The sequence below is a fragment of the Vidua chalybeata genome, chromosome 5 (assembly GCF_026979565.1).
Source record: "Vidua chalybeata isolate OUT-0048 chromosome 5, bVidCha1 merged haplotype, whole genome shotgun sequence".
NCBI lineage: Eukaryota > Metazoa > Chordata > Aves > Passeriformes > Viduidae > Vidua > Vidua chalybeata.
In genome coordinates, this window is record NC_071534.1 from 13,054,333 (window position 1) to 13,076,192 (window position 21,860).

The 21,860-nt window shown below is 39.0% G+C and overlaps 1 long non-coding RNA gene across 1 annotated transcript; it reads right to left on the reverse strand.

Moving 5' to 3' along the window:
• Positions 1 to 18,386: 18,386 nt before the first annotated feature.
• Positions 18,387 to 20,235, reverse strand: LOC128788210 (uncharacterized). Its single transcript, XR_008430990.1, has 3 exons — positions 20,066 to 20,235; positions 19,855 to 19,953; positions 18,387 to 18,616 (listed from the first exon to the last, which is right to left on the reverse strand). It is a non-coding gene; the product is annotated as an uncharacterized LOC128788210 (long non-coding RNA).
• Positions 20,236 to 21,860: the final 1,625 nt, after the last annotated feature.

Below are 21,860 nucleotides of genomic sequence, written 5' to 3' on the forward strand. Positions count from 1 at the left end.
TCTGACTCCCTTGCCTTTAAGACAGAGCCAAAGAAGAGTGTGGTGATGATTGCTCTCTGTCTAGTAGGCATATTGCTAAATTAGCTTTTCAGCAAATGGATGTCCTAAGGCCTACACTCTTTTGTCTGCCCAGGAGATTTAAGCCCCTTTTCCAAATATTTCACATGAGTGTCCAGTCAGTGATCTGGCAAACCAAGAAAGAGGAGAGTTAGAGCATTATGCTTGAAAGGGGAGCACCTGCATCTGATACCTTCTTCCAGGATTGTAACATTAATAACATGGTTGAAGAGTATGACAGGATGGGTGAACCTTGCTTGGTTAACCAGAAGAGAGTTGGGAGGTATCTGTTCTTTGGAAACCCCTCCAGGATGGGTCTCTGGCCATCCTTGCCCCATGGTGGGTGGGCATGTTTGAGAATGCCCTTGTTACACAGGGTACAACCTCAGCAGTGGCTCCTGTGGAGCGGCTCAAGGCATCCTCCTGCTCTGAGGCTCAGGGTTTCTCCTCTGGGTCCCACTTCCACAGGGTCAGTGGTATGATTGACTCTACTGGGAGCCTTAGTATGATTCTCTGTTCTCCACAGATGCCTGAATAGTAAAAAACATGTGTCACAGTGACCAAAAATGTGATAGCAGGGCAGAAGGGTGCCTGTAGCTCCCTCACCCACCAGTGCCATCTACTCACATGTAGCTGCAGAGCCCCCTGCCCATGACAGCACTCCCATCCTGTCCTGAAAAATCCTAAAAGCCAAACCATCCTGAGTCATGCTGGCTCTTTGTCCTCTCACCCAAAACATACATGGATTTTTTTAATCCTTTTGCTTTGTTAAAATCTTCCGCCTTAGTAGCACAGGTCTCATTAGCACATATTGGTCACAATACCCTCTTTATAGCTACAACTATCTCTGGCGTAAGAAGCTTTTAATTGCCTTTATTCTCTGTGGTGAATATGTGAAGGCAGTGACACATACATAATTAGCTTGCAACTGGAAAAGAAGTTTGGGATGAATGTGCTGCTGATTTTTCCCCTTACTCCTTAAAAGGGGTCTTCTAGTTCACAGCAATCACAAGGTGCATATTATGTATCTAAAAGGGGGACAATTGTGAGTATTTTGCCAATTATTTAAAAAACCCTCTAACATACAACCTACTGTTCATTAGCTGAAAAACGAAGGTTTCTGTTTCAAGAATGGTACAGTTCATTTTAGATACTTCTGACCTAGATTTGTACTGTACTGAATTGCTTCAAGTGAGTAATGCACAATCTATTTATAGGATCATCATTAAATTAGCAGTTGCATGAGTTAAATCCCCTTCCAGTAGATTCACAAGGGAGACTTGGGCACTCTTGTCACCCAGAGGGTAGCAAGCTTGGGTTAATGTTCACAGGAGTGGTAGTCTGGACTAGTTTCCTGAAAAGAGTAACTGATTTTGAGATGCAGGTAGAATTAGCTGTAAAATGGAAATTCATCTCACCAATTTTGGACTTCTACATTTGGGTGAGATAAAGTATACCTTCAAGTGCCCCTTTTCCACCATTCATTTTTCATGCTGGCTTATTGAGCACTATAGGTTTTCAATATCTGTAATTATTTCATGTAAACCCTACCACAGGGTCCAAATATAACCTAAGAAGATCATCACTAAGTTTTGGGGTAGTGTTGCAGCATTGTGGCTCCAGTTTGATGAAGCTGGCAGTAGGTACTTTTGCCAGGGCATGTTCCAGAGATCATTTCAGCATATGAAATTTTCTACCTTCTTTTAAATCTGGGCAGCACCGCAAACACCGAGGTGATCGTCCTTCTGAAAGGTCTAGGAAGACTACCTCGCTTGGAAATGTTGGGAGCTGGGTGCTTCACTTCTCAAAAAAATTAAGACATTTAAAAGAAATACAGCTGAATGTTATTATCAGATATAAGCTAGGTGTCTTGAAATTTGCCAGTTTTGGCTTCCAAGTTAAAACCAAACAAAACCAAGGAGACAAATGACATATGTGGATTTGTCAAATCCTAGGACAGCAGCCATAAGAGTGGAATTAGCATGGAAGGTACTAGTCCTGCCTTGGTTTTGCTTCCTTTCTTTCTTCCACTCTACTTTTACCTGTTAGCTGTATGTGATGTTGTTTAAGGTGGGAGCTGTGTTTCATGTCCATGCTTTGTGGCATTTGGTGTCATGGGGTTCCAGCCTTGATTAAAGTCCTCCCACTGAATCATCACTTGTGAAACTAGTGGCCATACATAAAATACCACGTTCTGAACAAGATATTTGCTATTGTGGCTTTGCCTATTACTTCAAATCCCCTTTTCTTTTTGTTTTGCTTCTCAAGTTTTGAGTGCATTTTTCCTGCAGCTATGCAGCAATTTCAGTGCATTAACACATTTTTCATATGAAGCAACACAAAAAGCAGATTCACAATAAATCCCTTAAAGTAAAGTACTGTCTAGGTCAATATTATTTTGGAATCTTTTTCAAGGGTGCGTCTAAATCCTTAAGGGAATTAATTGGAATGTCCTATAACTCTAAGAGGACCCTAACTCTAGCAAGAAGAATAAGGTCAGCCTCAAGTATCTTGTGCTCCAGTTGTAATTTGAGTGTGCTGACTTGTACAGTGGAGTTAACAAAAAGATTTTTAAGTTTTCTTATTACTGATATTATTTTTCATGACAGTGTTAGAGTTGCCCTTTAAAGTAATCATGCTGCTAAACTGAGTAAGAGCAGACAGAAAGGTTTTTAGCATAACATACATATATGCTTAGAGGCATCCACTTCTTTGCCAAAATTAAATCCCTAGATACCTCTATAAGGATGCACAAAAAAAGTAGTAATAATATTAGTGTTAATAATAATTATTATACAATAGCTACATTTTTCAATCATAAAATCCATTTAATCAACATAGAATAATTTGGAGAAATATATACATTCAAGGACTTGTTCCTTTGAGAGCAAGGAAATTTTGAATTGAAACAAGGAAACAAATGCCCAGATGGATACCAAAGAACTCCCAACTTCTACTTCAGCTTCTTCATTATTGGTGAATATGTATTCAAAGGTGTCAGATAGTTCTTCCAGCACTGTCTTCTCTGAATGGCCACACTTTATTTAACATGTCCAGGAATAACTGACTTGGGTGAGAACCTTCTTCCTTGACCTATGAAGTCTTCAAGGTCTAAGATGGGATATCTGTGACCTCATCTAAAGGCAACCTGTGTATCTAATGCAGTTTACATTCAGCAGATGTCCAAGAGATAAAAAACGGGAAAATGTGATGCAATTTTTCACAGTAAAAATGCAATAACTAATATAAAATCACAACCCAGTGCATTCTGAAAATTCAGTTACTGGAATTCAGGTGTGATATGTCTTTATATTGCTGGGAATTCTACCCTTCTGTCCAACAGTAGTCTCAGAATTGGGTGCAGAGGCAAGTCCAGAGTCACATCCTTGCCCCTGAGTCCAGTAATGTTATTGCATGACAAGTATTTAAAAAAAACAGAGAAAGGGACCAAGTCAATACACCAAAGCAGCATCCATGGGTCAGGTGAGGCACTGGAATGGGTTGCCCAGAGAAGTTATGGATGCCACATCTCTGGAGGTGTTCAAGGCCAGGTGGGATGAGACTCTGAGCAACCTGGTCTAGAGAAAATTGTCTCTGCCCAGAGCAGGAGGGTTGAAAGTAGTTGATTTATAGGCTCCCTTCTAACACAGGCCATTTCATGATTCTATGATTTGGTGATAATGGACTCTCTGAAATCAAAACACTGTTTCTGTGAGTAGACTGGTAGGATGATTGTTTGATCTATGTATATACAAAGGGACTAACAAATTAAGCATACTTGGTCACCAAAATATTCTGCAGGGTTATCTTCTGCAAAAGGCCTTCCTTATTTTTTCTTGTTTTGTAATGAGTTCATACCAAGATATAAATAATACATAGAAAAAACATCCACGGGTACATTTATGATTCAGGAGTATGTTAAATGCAATGTGTTGTATTTATGAGAAGGGATGGTTTTTGTAGAGTGTATGTTAAAAAAGACATTTTTTAAAACACTGTGTCACAAGCAAAAAAAATGAGAACATACATGATAACTGTAGGTGAATAATTACATCTGTAGAATAAACTTACAAAAGCCAGAAAAGCCACAGATAAGACACACTTCTCACTACTGAATTTACTGACTTGTTGGTTTCTATTTCATACTTAATACTATCTAAATATTGTTTCAGCCTGTGAATTTAATTTTCTTTTAATTTGAGCAGATCATATATTCATTTGTTGACACACTATCTCCATCAATCAATGCATTATGCCTGGCAGCTTCATCTCATCCTTAAAGATAACCTTGGATTATGTCATAACTCAATTCTGTATTGCCCCGACAGAGATAATGAATTCACACATGTAAAAGGATCATTACCAATGGCTGTGGGATGCTATTTTGAACATACGATTTCCATCTGCCACAGAATGATTCCATTTGCAAAAACTGATGTCCTGGAGGAGGGTTTCTCAGCTAGGGTAAGAACATTGTAGGCACAGTGTAACAGAGTGTGTTGTCTGACAGGAGAGGGAAAGGTGATCATGTTGCTTCTGCTGTCCCCAGAAAGTCAAAGCTCAGGGTATGGGCTTGCATCTCTTCCCACTGAGGCTGGAGAAAGGAGCAAGGACAGGGTAAACAAGTCCTTCCTTCTTGTAGTAAGAGGTTGTAGCTCAGCAGGTCTGACAGGAGTAGCACATCCACATGTAGGGATGGTACAGTGCAAGCACAAAGTAAATCCACTTCTGAAAAGTTCAGCCTCAAGTGTGATAAATTCTGTTAGATGCTGAAGCAGGCACTGCTGTGAGGTGACCTCTTTTAAACAGCTTAAAGGCTCACAGAAAAGGATTGAGCTCATATTTAATTGCTGCGAATAAAACTATCCATTTAATCAGCTGTAAACAACAGTAATTAGATGTATCACAATGAAAAATTATGCACATCAAGCAGTTTTCCTTGTGTGGAATGGAATTTGACTAGAGAGAGTGCAGATGGATGCCTAAGTACTCTGCAGGGCACCAGAGTGGACCGGGATGGACCAGGAACTGACACAGAGCAGTGAGATCACTGCACACCTTAGTAACAAGGAAAAGCAGATCTTGCATATTACATCAGTTTTCATATACTCACAGGATCAAATTATGTACAAGGTAAAGGGAATTGCATGATAACTGAGCAGCTAAGGGTTAGGAGTATTTACAACCCTTGCCAAAATTTGTGAGACTTACATCTCTTCCTGTTCCCTGCTCAGTCATGAGAGGCAAGATACAGCTGTGAGTTTGCAAGAGCAGGAGAGTATCCCTTCGAGTAGCCTTGCAGCTATTGAGGAAGATGCCATGTTTCTGTTTAATGCAAATTACTGATCACAGTGTGTTTCCATGTACATTTTTCAAGAAATGTGTTTACTTTAATTTTCCCAAAGTCCATCGTTGCTGTCATGTTTGGTGTATCGTTTGTCACTGCTCCATGTGCATTGTGTCACAGTGTGATCCTGTCAACTGTCATTAAGGATAAGCTACTATGGCAACTTGTGTCTTAATGCAGTTTGACAAGATGAAATATGCAAAAAAGTAAACACAATTCTTGCCAATGCCCACAGGTCCCAACAACTTCAGGTGTACCTCCCATAATTAATCACTAGCTAATTATAGTTTCCTGAAATAGGGCATAGGATGGGTACTGTGCATCTGTGTGAACTATTTCAGGCTGACATACAGACTTACAGAGACATTGCCTGTAAACCATATACCAGTTTTATACCAGTTCTTCTTAGACTATTCTGATTACTTCTCTGATTCCTGCAGTTAGCCAAAAATACAAATTCACTGGAAGAGGTTTTTCTTTTTGAAACATAAATCAATCTCAATTCTTTGAAACTGCATTGTTCTATAGGGTGTTCATAAATCTTGGAAATATAACTTATTTTTCTAAAGATCTATATTTTATGAAACACAGTTTAAATTTTCACCTAAGACCACTTTGTTTTCTATAAAAAGAGAATGGATAACCAATTGAATGAATGGACTCTCATTAAGCATAAAATTAGCCAACAAGAACCATTCTGAATCAATTAATCATAATGTAAAAGGACTCCAATTTTCTGGCATTTTCAAAATCAAAATTTGCATCCTATTTCATCATAAGAAATGAGATTAATTTTGTTTACAGCTGATGAAATACATAATTTTAGTCACCGTAATTAAATACTGGCTCCACCTTTTTTATTCTGAGAGCTTCTAGATTGAATACTACGATTGTCAAAGGAAGACTGTCTCACAACAGTTACCCTCCTCCCTACACACTTCCCATGAACATGTGCAAAAAGGATCAGAAATCCAATTTATATGACATAGCAGGATGCTATGAGACATATCTGTTGTTTAAAATAAGATTAAGCAACAGGTGCTTTGCAGGGAAATAACATAATCCCTTCTATTTTTCAGACTTCATGTGTGACTGTTATGAATCAATTTTTTATTTAAATATATTATTTTGTTAATCAGTGTGTTTTGGATTTGGCCCCAAGTTGTTTGATTTAATATTATCTAAACAATCCACATTCTTGACACCTGAATCTGTCAGCTAACATGACAGACTATTATTCAAGGACAGACAGGTAAATTTCCCATGGAACATTACTTACAGCTTTGGAGGGGGCTGCCTTGACACCAACAAAAGCATTTTACTCACATCAATCACCCAGGAAGGAATGTTAGCTATTAGAAAGGTAGAAAGGTGGTTCCTATTTGCTGTTCCATGGACACAGGAAACAAATGTTTCCAAAGACCATTTTGAAGACAATTTTCTTCATATTGTTTCAGATTCTAATTAAATTAAAATTTTGAAATGTCAAATAGGGAGTGAAAGGGTTAAAAAATAAAACAAAGTTAGAGATTAATTCCAAATTATATTAAAAAAAAAAACCACATTAAAAAGAAAAAAGACAAAAAAAAAAAAAAAACACCAAAAAACCAACAGTTCTAGTTTTGACCAGCCTAACTTCTGGCACTCACTGCATTAAATAGAACATAGTGAACAACATAACCCATGCTCTCATTGCTGAGGCAGCTTAAGGAAGCACCAAAGGCAGCTCTGAACCCTCTGACCAAAGCATGATTCTAATTCACTCAGCATTTAAACCTGTGTCACTTTGGAGATTTGGGTTATGAGGCAGGTTTAATGAAAAGCATGCCTGGCTTGCCAAGTAAGTGATCTCTCTGTGCTAGTACAGTGATCTCTTCTATTAAACAGATCCCTGTCCCTATTTGGAAGTACAGCATTGTTCTAGAGAAATGTAAAGTAACAACATACCAGCTCCATTATTCTGTATTTTACACTTCAGGGAATGTGACAGAAAGGTTATTTACTTATCTAGAACAAGTTTCTCTTCTAGCATGGTTCATACAATAATTTGAATTCCATATTTAAATCAAAATAATTTTCTGTCTCTTGCTAACTTCTGTTGACCTCTTCTGTTATGATGTAAACTGTTTATTTATTCCAAATTCTAGTATTCCATTTTCCTTGCACTGCTACTGTGTATGCTCAAGGTCAATATTTAGCACCTTTCAACAAGGGATCTCTTACATTAGAGCCTGTTTCACTGATTATATGTAATTTACAAAACACGAAGGTCATTCAGGCTGCATCAGAGTGGACCTTCACTACATATGAACACTTATTTCTCTGCCTCAAGAAGATAAAAACTAATATATTTTAAGCTTGAGGTGATGCCTTAAGTTTTACCTTTCAAAATTTTCAGATTCTGTGCTGCCTAGGGGTGTAGCTCTGAGTTTTATATTGTGTTGGTAGGTTCTCTTCACAGGGTAGGTAGACAAAACAATCCTTTTCCAGCTTGAGACCAAGGACAACCGTTACAAGCTTCAGGCCAAAAAGTATAAACAACAGGGAACTGAAGAAGAGGCAAACAAGGAGGATGGGAGTTCATTCCATCTATATCTGAAGCTATAATTGGACAATTAACTCCAATATGCAAATGAACCAAAACTTATAAAAGTTTTATCATACTTATAAAAGTATGAGACCTCATGACCGATCATCCATTTTTGTGACCATTTTGGGTCCATCTTGGGTGTAGCCCTGGCCAGGCTCTTGCCCAAGGTGCATCCTTTTAAGGCCTTTTAATAAATACCTACTTTTTTCTTTAGCTCTGTGTAGTCTCTGTTCCAGGTCATCCTCTCAGGCATCTATTCAAGTATGAAAGAAATGCAGATGTGTACTGTAGGTTAAAATTAAGTCAGGCACTTATAATGCTCTTCCATCAGCACAAAGTTCTTGATTTAGAAGACCTTGAGGTAGCTGGCTAATTACTTGCTGAATCAGCATCAGAATGCTTATGGAGGAACGTTTACTAATTTGGTGGAGCAACAGTTCAGGGGAAATATGTCACTAGCTTTGATATATAAAACTCTTGACAAAATTAATATAGAAATTCCTGTAACAGTGGGAGGCACCATGTTTCATGGTGGGATGTGGCCCACAGGTTATCAGCAGGCCTTTAAAAACATTCACACACTGCTCCTCCACCTTCAGTATTTCCAAAGCAGGACTGTTTGTGGCATGAAAATACAGGGAGTTTATCTGGGGTAGGCAAGTGTGGATTTAAAAGGTATAGAACAATCAGCTGCTGTTCATCACCCGCTTGCTACAGCTCTCAAGCTGTCTCCAGACTATCAGGTTTGGTGGAAGCTAGGGGAAGGTTTGGGGGAGCCAGGAGAATAAAAAGCCTCCTCATCTTCATTGCAGTAGAATCCCAAGACCTATTGTGTCAGGGGTGTTCTGGGCAGTCTGAGACTTAAGGGTGGTTGGCTGCAGCTGATGTCCCCCACAGCCAGGTGGGTGCCAGAAGAGCCTTGCCTAAGGCGTCCAGATTGCACTTTGAAAGGAGGAGCTTGGCATTTCCTGGGGCACCAGCCAGTGCTTTGCCCAAGCCGATGGGTTTTGGTCCCCATGGGACCCAGCAGAAAGGGTGAGGGAGAGGAAAAGGTTCTCATCCCCTGCAGCCTGGGCTTTCTCACTTGACTATGAGCTCTCTTCCTGCATGGGGAAGTCCATCAGGCTGATGGACCACGACAGGTTACCCAAGAGCCGGCTTTCAAGGAAAGGTAAAATTAAAGTTTATAAATGAACACAGGTATATGGTTTCATATCTCTGTGTACAGCACTTCTCAGCAGGTAAGTGACTCAATAAATCAGAAAGAAGAGCTAGGAAGATGTCAGAAAGAAAGACTTGGTACACACACATCTCATAGCTCCCTTCATCAGTGATGAGGTCACAGTGCTGCTCAACATCACCTCAATCAGAAGAAGGAGCAAAGGAAGGCAGAGGAGACTACATCATCTGCAGCTCTCACCCTGGTTTGGTCGATAGGAGTGTTGCAGAGTCCAAGGAATATTTCTTCTCTAGGAAGATTTGCCAGGTCATGTCCATTGCTCAGCTAATAGCTCAGGATCCAGTGGGGTCTTATACTGATTAGCAGAAGACTTAATTTCACCCTGATTAAGAAAGAGATGAAGAAGGATGCTGAATAATCCTACGGGCATTTATCAACTCTTAGGCAGACATTCCTTTTAATCTACTGTGGTGAACAACCCATGCATGCAGTTCTGGCTCCGTTGACATTTTTTTCTGAAGGGCTTTTTTCCATAAATCTCCCAGACTCTTGTTTTTAATAGTGGCATTGTTCCAAGTGCAGGCATAAAATAACCTTGTTGCTGTTATTCATTAGAATCTATATTTATTTACTTTTACCATCCAACCAGCTCTGTTTTCTTTTGTAAATTTTGTATAAAAATATCCTGTAAACACATTCTTAGTAAGGACTAACTTGATTTTTAGGAATGCAAGTCAAAAATGTTAAACATTAAAAAAATAGTTTTGCTAGTATAAAATAACTCTGCATGTTTTAATCCAATGAATAATATGCAAATATAATTAAAATATGTAGTATCTTTCTCTTGTTGGGGATGACTCAGAAATTAAAAGACCCAGGTGTCCTGGTGGACAACAAGCTGTCCATGAGCCAGCAGCGCCCTTATAGCCAAGAAAGCCAATGATAATAAGGGGTGCATTAGGAAGACCATTCCAGCAGGTTGAGAGGGGTGATCCTGCTCTCTACTCAGCCCTGCTGAGGCACATGTGGAGTGCAGTGTCCAGTTCTGGAGTCCTCAGGATAAGAGAAAGACATGGAGCTCCTGGAGAGGATCCAGCAGAGGGTCCAAATGGACTGGAGCTTCTCTTCTACAAGGTAAGACTGAAGGAGCTGGGCCTGTTCAGCCTCGGGAAGATATGACTGAGAGGGGACCTTGTCAATGTCTGTGTGTCTGAAGGGAGGGTGCCCACAGGATGTTTCCAGGCTCTGCTCAGTGGTACCAAGCAATAGGACAAGAGGCAATGGGCAGGAACCGATGCACAGGAAGTTCCACCTGAACACTAGGAAGAACTTCTTTACTGTGCAGGTGACTGAGCCAGAACAGGCTGCCCAGAGAGGTTATGGAGTCTCTCTCCCTCACTGGAGCTATTTAAGAACTGTTTGAACACAATCTTTTGCCATATTCTCTAGATGACACTGCTTGAGGGAGGTTGGGTCAGATGACCACTTGTGGTCCCTTCCAACCTTATCTTTTCTGAGATTCTGTGATTTGCCATTTGTGAATGACTGTTCAAAAGGTTAATTCATATCAAATGTCAGTTGATTCCAACAAGTTGAATTTTAATAAAGGATGGTATCCACGTGTTTTTATACATTTCTCATTCCTTAGTAGAGCCACTTGCCATGACAAAATTGCTGAAATAGGTCTGAGCTAATTCACAAGAGACAACTGCTTACAAGGATTATAAGGATATGTGCTAATTTAAAGGAACACTCTATTAGACATAGAGCTATTTCTTTAAAAAGTGAGAGAACCCACAACATAGAAGAAAGTTGTGGACAGATGCAATTGATAGAAGCTACCACCCGAAAGTGGTCTTTCTCATACAAAAATATAAACATTTATATTCATCTGGAGACTTTAAAGGTGTCTATCAAAGTTTTTCTTGAAGTGGGCTGATGTAAAACAAGATTTCATATGTTGTATATGAGTATAATCAGAACAGCACTATATTTTTTCCAAGTAAAATATACAAAATATAAAGAGAACAAAACCCCACAAAACTGCATATTAACTTTTGACAGAATTTCACTGAAGTGCCTTTGACTTTTAATGCTTATCATCATGCTGATTCATAAATAGCAGTAGTTAGACTAAAAGTATCACCTTTGTACCTGTACTAGAGGCAGGTACATTTACTACATGTCTTAAAAATTACAGTAGAAGTACTTCCAACCTAGTCCATGAGAGGTAATGAAAAGTTCCAGGGCATTTGGAAAAACATTCCTAAGTTCTTCCAGGTACAGTAATTTCTATAATATTCCTTTTTTGCTATCAGAAGAAACATAGTACTAAGGAACACATACAAGTAATAAATACACATCCAATTTATAACACCAGAAAGAGCAATATTCACTGGCTCCATGCAGGACATCTCAAACAAACATTTGAACTGTTTGGTAGAGTGGTTTGTTTTTGTTGGGAATTTTTCTTCCTCTTCGGCTTTTCCCCATAACAATGGACCTTTCTCTTCATTGCCTTCTTACTGAACTCCCTCCTAATTTTGTCACATGAGAATAGCTTGGTCAAATTCAAGATGCCAGGTCCTCTGGAGAGCTGCTCCTGGAAGGGGAGTAAAACTCATCTCTTGTCTTGAAGTCAGGCAGAAAAATACTTCTCTGAGTGTCTCTCAGACCCACTTGTTTTTAAACTAGTGTGACTTCATAGTGAATTCTATTCAATTCTATTCTATTCTATTCTATTCTATTCTATTCTATTCTATTCTATTCTATGAAGTCATAGTGAATTCTATTCTATTCTATTGCAATTCTCTCTCAGTGTTTTACAGGTAGAGAAAGAATGTGAATAAGATTCTTCTGGGAAGCTTCTTCTCAGCTAGGGAGAACAGGTTTGATAGCAGCATAGAACATTAGTGCATCACTCATGTTGTGCATCCCATGGCCAGGACAAGCCCAAGTACATGTAGGGGCTTGAGAGAGACTGTCAGCTGAAAAGATTCAGAGCCTCCCGTAGCACAATTTCCCAAGCGCTCCCAAGTTCAGTAGAGCTCTTTATTGTTTGCTCCTCCTAAGCTGGCAAAGCACACTTGCCAAGACAAGCTGCTGCTGGTTGGAGCACTGACACCAGGAAGGGTTGGAGCAGTGCCATGCTTGTGCAAGGCTCTGGGCCATGCCAGCAGCAGCAGGGACCAGGGTGGCCAGTAGAGTATCCCCAGCTGGTGGCTGCAGCCCACAGCAGGCTCTGCTTCCTGTGCTGTGGGCCTGTTTGGCCATCGTTTTCTTCCCTCTTTTTTAATACAGAGGATGACATTTTGGCTGATTGTTTTTAACATTGGTTTCAATGTGGCAAGAATTTCATCCAAACCCTTCATGCCTCACTGAGGACAACAACACAAAGAACACTGTTTTGGAAGGAGAAAGGCATCAAGTTTGCCAGCAGATTTGTTTATTGTGTTTGGGGCTTCATGATGTAGTGTTCCACCCACTCCTTTTTTAAATGTTACTTTGGCTTTTGAAAGTCTTGTAACCTAAAATATAATGATTAAAAGTTTGTATGCAATTTCCAAAGCTGATTTTCATTACCTAGGGAGTATTAATTCTGGTTTAATTTGTTTTTCATCTTCATTGTGCAACAAAACACAGTTTTGTTTTTAAAAGGAGGATCAAACTGATACGGGAATATGAATACAAGTGTTGGCAGGCATTTCATGAGAGCTGCAGCCCATGAACTTGGACTTCAAACGAAAAATGTGCAGAGCTCACATGAACTTGAATTTGCCCTTTATTTGTGACACCCATAAACATTTATGATGCTTTGTTTTTAATCCCAGTAAGCCTGTGTTGTTACTTTGGGTCTTTTAATAGGGTCTATTTATATTGTGAAATCACGACAACTGTGTTGTCTTCCTGTAAAGCCAAAGGTCAAGGGTCTGCTACAGCAAATACTAACACATAAGAAAATCTTCACTCATATGAATAATCAAATTGATTTTAACAGGAATGTGTTTTTAGGGTCAGGCTCCCAATATTTTGACATTCTTCTTGAAATGTTCTGTGGATAAGAGTCATTGCCTTTCATATGGTGATAAAATTCTCTAAACACACAAACAACTCCCCTCCAAAAGATAGGAATATGTTTGGTTTATCAAGTTTTAACAGTTACAGTTTTACTTGCTAGTTTTCTTTTCCTGAATAAAAGTAGTGTTGGAGGAGAGCTTCAAAGAGAGAATTAGTGATAATGATTCCTATAAGTTAATGTATTTAACATTCCTCTCCCTTCCCAAGCGAATCTGTGTGTAACCACAAGTTTGGAGATCTCAGTGTATTTTTTTGCCTTAATTTCCTGGAAAAAAAATGATGGAACTAATTACCATCACAACAGTGATGTACTGCATTTAATAATTTATGTTGTGTACAGATCATTGCTATGATGAAATAGAAAAATGTGCATAGGAGAAGACTTTTTAATCATAATAACAATAAAAATGAATGCTTTATGCAATAAGTATTATTCTATTTTTAAGACTATACCTAGCCACAGTGCCTCTTTTACAGCCTCTGTAATGCATGTGCTGTAAAAGTAAATAAAAGAGACACACAAAAATCAAAATCCCTGTAGTTATCCAGGATAAACAGCTTGCCTTATAAAGAGAATATTTTAGTTGTCTGTTGGGATTCTAGAGTGATCCTTGGAAAGTTTTTATGAATAAGCAAATAATTTTTTCTGTTGTTTGCACAGATTCCAACTGTGTTAGAATGTAATTCCTGCAAAAATTTGTCTCAGAAAATTAGATCAGGAACAAATCGGTTTTCTGTTTTTTATTGGATTATGTTCAAAGGTTTTCCATGTTGCATGTTCAACCTTGTTATCAAAACACATATGCTATACCAGTCACTTCTACTGTTAAATGAGGGAGAAGCTTTACAAATGTTTATTCTTCCCATAAAGGTGGAAAAATTTTGGAAAAGCTTGAGTGTAGATGAAAATCTATGAACATCAATATCTTTTAAATTTTTAAACATAAATGAGCTATTTTCTTCATATCACCTTAAGTAATAATTCCACAAAACTAGCAATGATCTGCAGTCTATGTGTTATAACCTCCCTGATAGTAAAAGGAACAATTTTTCCATTAACATGGAGTTATGTGCATGGTCTGTCCAATGATATGCAATGTCATTTAAGACATTCCATCATTCCCTGCTTGAGCACTCTGCTCTAATCTCATGAGGTACCCAGGGAAGAAACAATGATAGCCAAGGCATTAAAATGTAATCAAGATATGCAAATTCATATCTGAATGTGATTTGCTTGGAAAGAGAAATTAATCTAGGCATGGTCAAATAAACAGTGTGTAATATGGATAATTAATCACCAAATTAGCAGCTGTAGTCCCATGAGAAGATTATGCAAATTAAAAAGGCCCCCATCTACAGTCACAATTAGAGTACTTAATACCAAACTCTAAACAAAACAAAGCCCCTGGGAGCACCACAAAACAGGCAAATCAAACTTAGTGGGTCATCTTCCAAATTTCACAGAGATTTTCTAAATGCTTTATTTTCCCTGGTTTACAGAAATTGATTCATTTTCCCACTGACATACCAGGCTCATTGAATAACCTGCATCCTTGAAGCACCACTAGTGCACCACAAGACTAAACTTCCATTCATACAGTCCAAATCAGCAGCTAAAAGAGGGGGGGACTTGAGGGTAAATCCTCATCCTAGGGGTCCAGTCCATGTAAAACAGGAATGGGTACTGCAGAGGTATGTTAGGTGTCTTCTCAGCATGTAAAAGTTTTCTCTAGCAACTTCAGTTGCTGCTTTGCACTTGTGTTTCAATAACAGGTCAGTCAAATCTTTTTTTATCTCTCTCAGCATAGTATTTTTCCCATATTTGTAATATGTTCTGAAAAGATTTGTTCTACCTCCTCTGAAAACCTAAGCCACACATTTGCTTTTCACTAGTTAATCCAAGACAGTGACACCAAGGATGCTTCATACACACTAGGCTGAGGTATGGGACTACCTGGCCCATGACAGCACATGGTCTCCCCTGAGGCTGTACATTGCACTAAAACCATGGCCCAACCTAGAAAACATAAAACATTGTCCAACTAGGAAGCCTGAGCAAACAGAGCTACTCAGCACTTCAAGTACAGCTTCCTAAAGACACCTGAGTAGCTCAGATAAATTCATATTAACACTGACTCAATCCAAAGGGAAATATATTGACTTTTCTGAATACAAGCTTTAGAATTTTTTAATGAAAAATTGTGATATATTCACTCTTGTCTTCATTTATGGTGAAAGCAATTGTTCAAATAAGAAACTTGGCAAGGGTCCTGACTTCCATCTCCTGATGAACTCCATGCAACTAGTTCCAAGGGAACAGCCTGTTTTGGGAAGGAATTTTGTACAATGCAGGCAAGAAATTATTCTGTGTGTCCTGAGCCAAGAAAAGCAGACCTTCTCACTTCAAGTCACTGGGTTCCTCTCAACATAAGCATTTATGGGTGGAAGATAACTTTGAAAACCCAGTGTTGGGATTATCTGCCTTAAGGCAACCTTGTCCAAATCTGTCACTGAGAGTGAGTAGAAGTCAGCTTTGTAAGAAAGAGGACTTTGCTTCTCTTCTGAAATGTCTTTCTCAGTCTTCTAATACTCTGGAGCATGACTGGCTTCTAGATGCTCTCTGTTCAGAATAAATTTCACTCCTGCTTTTGATAAGATTTTCAATAACTTATTTAAAGAACAAAATAATGCTCATGTTTTAAGGCTCTTAAAGCTGCAGAGCAACAATTGCTTTTCATGCAGAATAGCCTATCCTTCACCCAGGTAATTTGCTGCCACACTGCACAACAATAGTTTCATGTTGTCTTATCAATGCAATGAAGTTTTCTTCTTGCAAACTACAGCATCAACTTTCTCATTAATGTAGAATTTCATCTTTGAACCTGACCAAATGCGAATCAGGAATGTCAAAGGGGACATTCAGTCACAGTAGAAGAACGGGATCACAGAAATTAACTGTAAATTTTGGTCTTCACTGATGTTTAGCCCCAACCAAGAGGTCATTTCTCACCAGTCTACGTGACATGAATTGAGCCCACACCAAGGTATTTGTAAAGTGCAACACCAAAGTATACTCAAGGTTTCCCTATGTGTGTCAAGCAAAGTATTCTGGAAAATGAGGGGTGTGCTGCTTGTGTCCTGTATGCAGTGGAGAAATTGCAGAAAATAAGAATGTAGGGAAAATGAAGCGTTGGAACTGCAGCTGGCAAATTTCTTGTGCTTTCATAAGCTTAAAGCTGTGATGTGTTTTTAGATGCTGAACAAGTTGTAAGACAAACAGAGAAGAAAATAAGCTGTCAGCTTCATCCCTGGAAGTTCACTGGGCTGAACTGTGCCTGGGGATTAAAATACAGATGGCTGATGACTATGGGCTTGAGGACTATTAAAAAAGGTCTTAAAAGGTCACAATCAACTGTGAATCAGACCATAGGGGTATGGCAAGGTTTAGCAGCCCCATTTGTGAGCAGCTACACTGAAATGGCAAAAGCTATTTGCTCAGTAGGGTTATCAACCTTTGTAGGTAAGGTACAATGCAAATTCATTTCCCCTGAGAAGGAAAATTCAGGCACTGCTGAAGCTGCAGGCTTATGAGGCAATGGAAACCACTCTCAACTAAATTGTAATGCTATTCCTAGCCTGTACCAGTCCCACTGAGTTTCCTTACACCTCGATGATCTTTTATGAACACAGTTGTATACTGTCCAAGGATGGCTTTTGAAACCAGTAATTTCAGAGAGGGAGTGCCAGGGAGTCCTGACAGAAGCACTCCCTCAACCATCCATCTAATATGACAGTGCTGGGACAGTTAATCAAACAATGTCCTTTCCTCAGTATTCCCGCAACTAATCCATTCCTGTCACATGCTAACGATTACACTCTTAATTTTAAAGGTACAACCTAACTACATGACGGGCCAAATCCTGTCCTATGTTTTGATTGGTTTAAATTTGGAGAAACCCTTGTAAGTGAGCCTATCCTGCCATTGAGAAAGGGAACCACTACTGTGTTGGTTATACAAAAATCAGGAACTGATAAAACTGAATTACTACCTTTAATATAACTCTTATTCATAGTTCAGTGAAATGTAACTCCAAATGAAATAAGAAACCTGCAATAAAGAGCCAAGGGAACAAGCAAAGTAGATTAACGTGTAAGACAATAATATTGACAGCATTTTCTTAAATTATTACGAGGAAGATAATGCCATCCAGCACATCTGAGCAGTGTTTTGAGGGAAAATTACTCTCTCCAAGGAGATATTTTAATTAAGATAGAATTGTTAGATTGCAATGAAATTCTTGGATTGACAGTCTTTGTTATAGTATTGTTTTTCTACTAACAATGTATACAAGTTTTAAAAAGTCAACCAGTATTTATTTATGTGAAGAATCCACTACCTTGTCAGAAGTGCAGAGGTAAGAGTTAACTCTTTGGTTTATATTTTGTGTATCATGGACATCAGCAGGAATGGCAACACACCAAGAGGAACACCTTTTTAAGCAGTGTGATTATTGAACTTTGTTACTGATACACACCAACCATTTTCATTCTTCCAGTGCTCACATTTTACAGTAATGAAGCATCAATGCTTATGGGAAAGGATTGGACCTGATGTCGTATCTAGAAACTAATTTAATGGGAAATTGGATAGTGACAAAGTGATGATGATTTATTTTTAGTAGCAGATGCCTCATTAGTTATGATTTATTTAGATGACCTTCCCAGTCCTATTGTATTTTCTCCTCCGGTATTTACCTCCTCTCTGCACCCCACCCCCTCCAAAATCTTGCACACACCAAAAAGAAGGGAAGTAAATACTGCTGATCAGATTCTTGATCCTGTGGGTTATACTTCTGTTGGTTAGATTTCCATGGTCCTTCTCATATGGAGGGTCCTTCTCATGCATGGAACAAGCATAAAAGAAACCCCGGATCATTATTGCAAATCACTATGTATCCCTCATAGAATGTTATTATCAAGTAACCTGTTCTTTTTGATTTTTTTTTCACTTGACTTGGATTTTCAGATCAGTTGGTATTTTTTTTTAACCTTAAATGCATTGAATAATCTCTCTGGCCCTCACAGAAATTAAGAATGTCATGCTTGAGTCATTATTTAAAATGCATAGGTTTTAATTGTATTGGATTTCTTCTTCTGAAGAAATCAGTTAATGATTGGGTGTTAAACTGAGCATCTAAACAAGCAGCCCAGACTAATACCTGGCCTCAATTAAGCAAGACGAAGAACAACAAAAGCTAGCATCTTTTCTTCATGAGCAGGGCTAGCAGGCTCACAGGTATGCAGGGGCAGAAAGGCCCAGCTTCACCCATGTGCTGGCTCTCTCCACAGCAATGAATTCCAACCCCTGAAAATAAGAGAAGTACCAGCTTGCACTGTCAAACCTCACGGGGTTCTTCACAATCCATTTTTCAAAATAAGTCCAGCTTCCTTTGAGTCTTTCACTATTTTTCCCCATCTACTGCTCTACCCTACTAAGGGAATTAAAGCAAATTGAAGTCAGCAGTGCCCTGGCAGCCAGGAGGGCCACCCTGGGGTGTCCTGGGGGACATCAGGCACAGCATCACCAGCCAGGCAAGGCCGCCTCTGCTCTGCACTGTGACGTCCTCACTTCAAGTGCTGGGGACAGTTTTGGGTGCCACAATATAAAACAGATATTAAATTGTTAAAGAGTGTCCAAAGGAGGGCAACAAAGATGGTGAAGGGCCTTGAAGGGAAGCCATATGAGAAGGGGCCGAGGTCACTTGGTCTGTTCAGCCTGGAGGAGTCTGAGGGGAGACCTCACTGCAGTCTGCAGCTTCCTTACAAGGGGAAGAGGTGGAACAGACTGCTTTGTTCTCTGTGGTGATCAATGATAGGACCTCAGTTAATGGCCTGAAGTTGTGTGAGGGGAAGTTTAGGTTGGATATTAGGAAAAGGTTCTTTTTACCCAGAGGGTGGTTGGACACTGAACAGGCTCCCCAGGGCAGTGGTCACAGCCTCAAGCCTGACAGAGCTCAAGAAGCATTTGGACAGTGCTTTCAGGCACATGGTGTGACTCTTGGGGATGGTTCTGCACAGGGCCAGGAGCTGGATTTTGATTATCCTTGTCAGTCCCTTACAACTTGGCATATTCTGTGATTCTGTGATTAAAAAATTAAATAGACATGATGCTTTCTCAAGTAAATTCTTGCAGATTAAATTTATGCAGCTGGAGCAGGAAGCCAGGGCCAATTTTGTCCACTCTTGCCCTTACACAAAAGCTTGCAGAGCTGTGCTCTCTGTCACACTCATAGTTTCAGTAGATATGATCTCTCTTCCCCATATCCTAGTGCTCTAAGAAGGAGAAAATTTTAGGATAACAGAGAACCAAACTCAGATTTTCCTCTACCATGGTAAATGTTTGAGTAATTACAAGGATCAGCACACTCCAGCCCTATTAGCAAATGGCGAGTACATTTTAAATGGGGCCTGATGGCCTTAGAAGGAGGTCTCAGAGCAACCTTAGTCAGATTCCAGATCAGGACTTTGTCTTTGGATTTTGACTTAGGTAAAGTATAAAATGCTGGCTACTCTCCAACTTTTTGACTGAGTGTCAAAACTTACATGTCTTTCATTGAAATGTTTTCCTTTGAAAGTTTAGTTTTCAGTGTTTGGCTTTGCAGACAGCTTGTCAGATCTTGCCAAAGCACCCTTTCCAAGAATCTGGAAAAAAAGCCACAGCTGTATAAAACTGATTACTTGATGATATTTATGTCCTCAAAGCCCTACAGAGAAGGAATTTTTTAATTTACGATGTCTGAGAACACAGACTTACCTCTTTTAAGAGTATTTGTGTCTATATTTATTTGCCAAAACCTGAGCTTCAGATCCTTTCTTTTCTTCCTGTGGAACCATTGATGATAGCATCTCTTACTTTCCCTGAGGTACTGGTTCAACAGGTTTCACTGTTTATATCAGCAGTCCTTTTTCTCTAATCCCCCCAGGTTGCCGACTTCACAGCTCAGGACTCACCTTTGTCACAGAAGAAACACCCATCAACAGCAAAGTGCGAGTGCATCTCCCAAGCAGGAACAGCATTTAAAGCAGAGCTGCATGGATTTTCTGCAGGAACAGCAGTCTTTCCCAACCCTGTCCCCCCACCAAGGTCTCTTGCTGCAAGAAAATTGCCACAGCCCTCACAGAAGAGAAGGACTTTGCAGAAATAGTTCCTGTCTTTCATGAATAAAGCTAGCTGGGTTATTCTAGGTGCTGCAAAAGAGGTCCACTGGTTTCTCCATATGGATCACTCTGTCCTTTATTTCTCAGCTACTGCTTATTAAATCTTGGTGCACAACAGTAGTTCCAGAGCTCCAATCCTTGCAGTTTTTCCATTGCAATAGAAACATAGAAATGTTTAATATAATTTTGGTGTTTTGAGATCCAAGGCATTGAAAGTATAATGCATGTAGGAAAATTACTATTCTAATGTGCATTTTCTCCAAGGACTTTATGTTAAAACAAAACATGAACTACCCTCCGGTAATTTAATAAGAAATAGATGTAAATTTTCAAAATGTTGAAAATAATCATACAATTCTTTATCACAATAGAAAATGAGAAAGCATAATATATTTATGAAACACAGGAAATGTTTGATTGTACTGGTTCCAGCTTCAAAAAATCCATCAGTATAATATAAAACCAGCCATGCCAGGTTTGAAAGCCAAATTGGTTTTCTGAGCATGCTGAACATTAGCTATTAACACCATTTTTTTTCCTACATAGAGCCACTTTTCTTGCAAATGGCAAAACCATTAGTTAGCTGCCAAACTATATTTTCCACTTAATTTCAATGTTGAAGAATTTAGACACAGCAAAATTTGGGTTATCAGTAAATGCGAGGAAAACAAAAACTCAAGGCTCTCATGTAATTTTTTATTTCTGTGAACTCCATAAACTTTTCTAATTTGAATAATTATAAGCTTCACAGGGCTGGCAAGGTTCACACAGGTAAATCTGCTGCATCTGTGATCACTTGAAGCCTTAAAGGCACAGAACTGAACATCAACTTTCTATCCGTTCTCCCTTTCTGTAAATCACTGAGTTGTGCAGTTTTGTGCAAAGATAATATTGAAGAAAATAGTTGTGATCAAAAATAGAGATACCACAATGAGTTAAAATTTCACACCCAGAAGATTCAGTAAGAGCTCTATTTGGCAATTTCCTCCTACTTGATATTTATATTAAAAGCCAGGGCAATTTTTGAACATGTCTTTATTAATTCATCTGCCTCTCACAGCATGGCTGTGTGGATATAATTGTCTATCTTACAAAGTAATCAAGCAGTCTTTTCAGCTGTATATATTAGAAAGCTCAAATTATTATATCAAAATATGACATCTGTCCATCATCTAAAGATCCTTGAAGATAACATAGGACTCAGCAGCCAAAAAGCAGACTTCAGGATGAGTTTTTGAGGGTCAGGAGACAAAAACAGCGTCAGACTTCCTGGAGCTCAAACTGATTTTATGATTATTTTAATCTTTTGCCTAAAAGCAGTAGCTAAAAAACATGATCTCATTTTATGTCTTTTTGAGATGAATACTAGACAAAATATATCGGTAGGAACC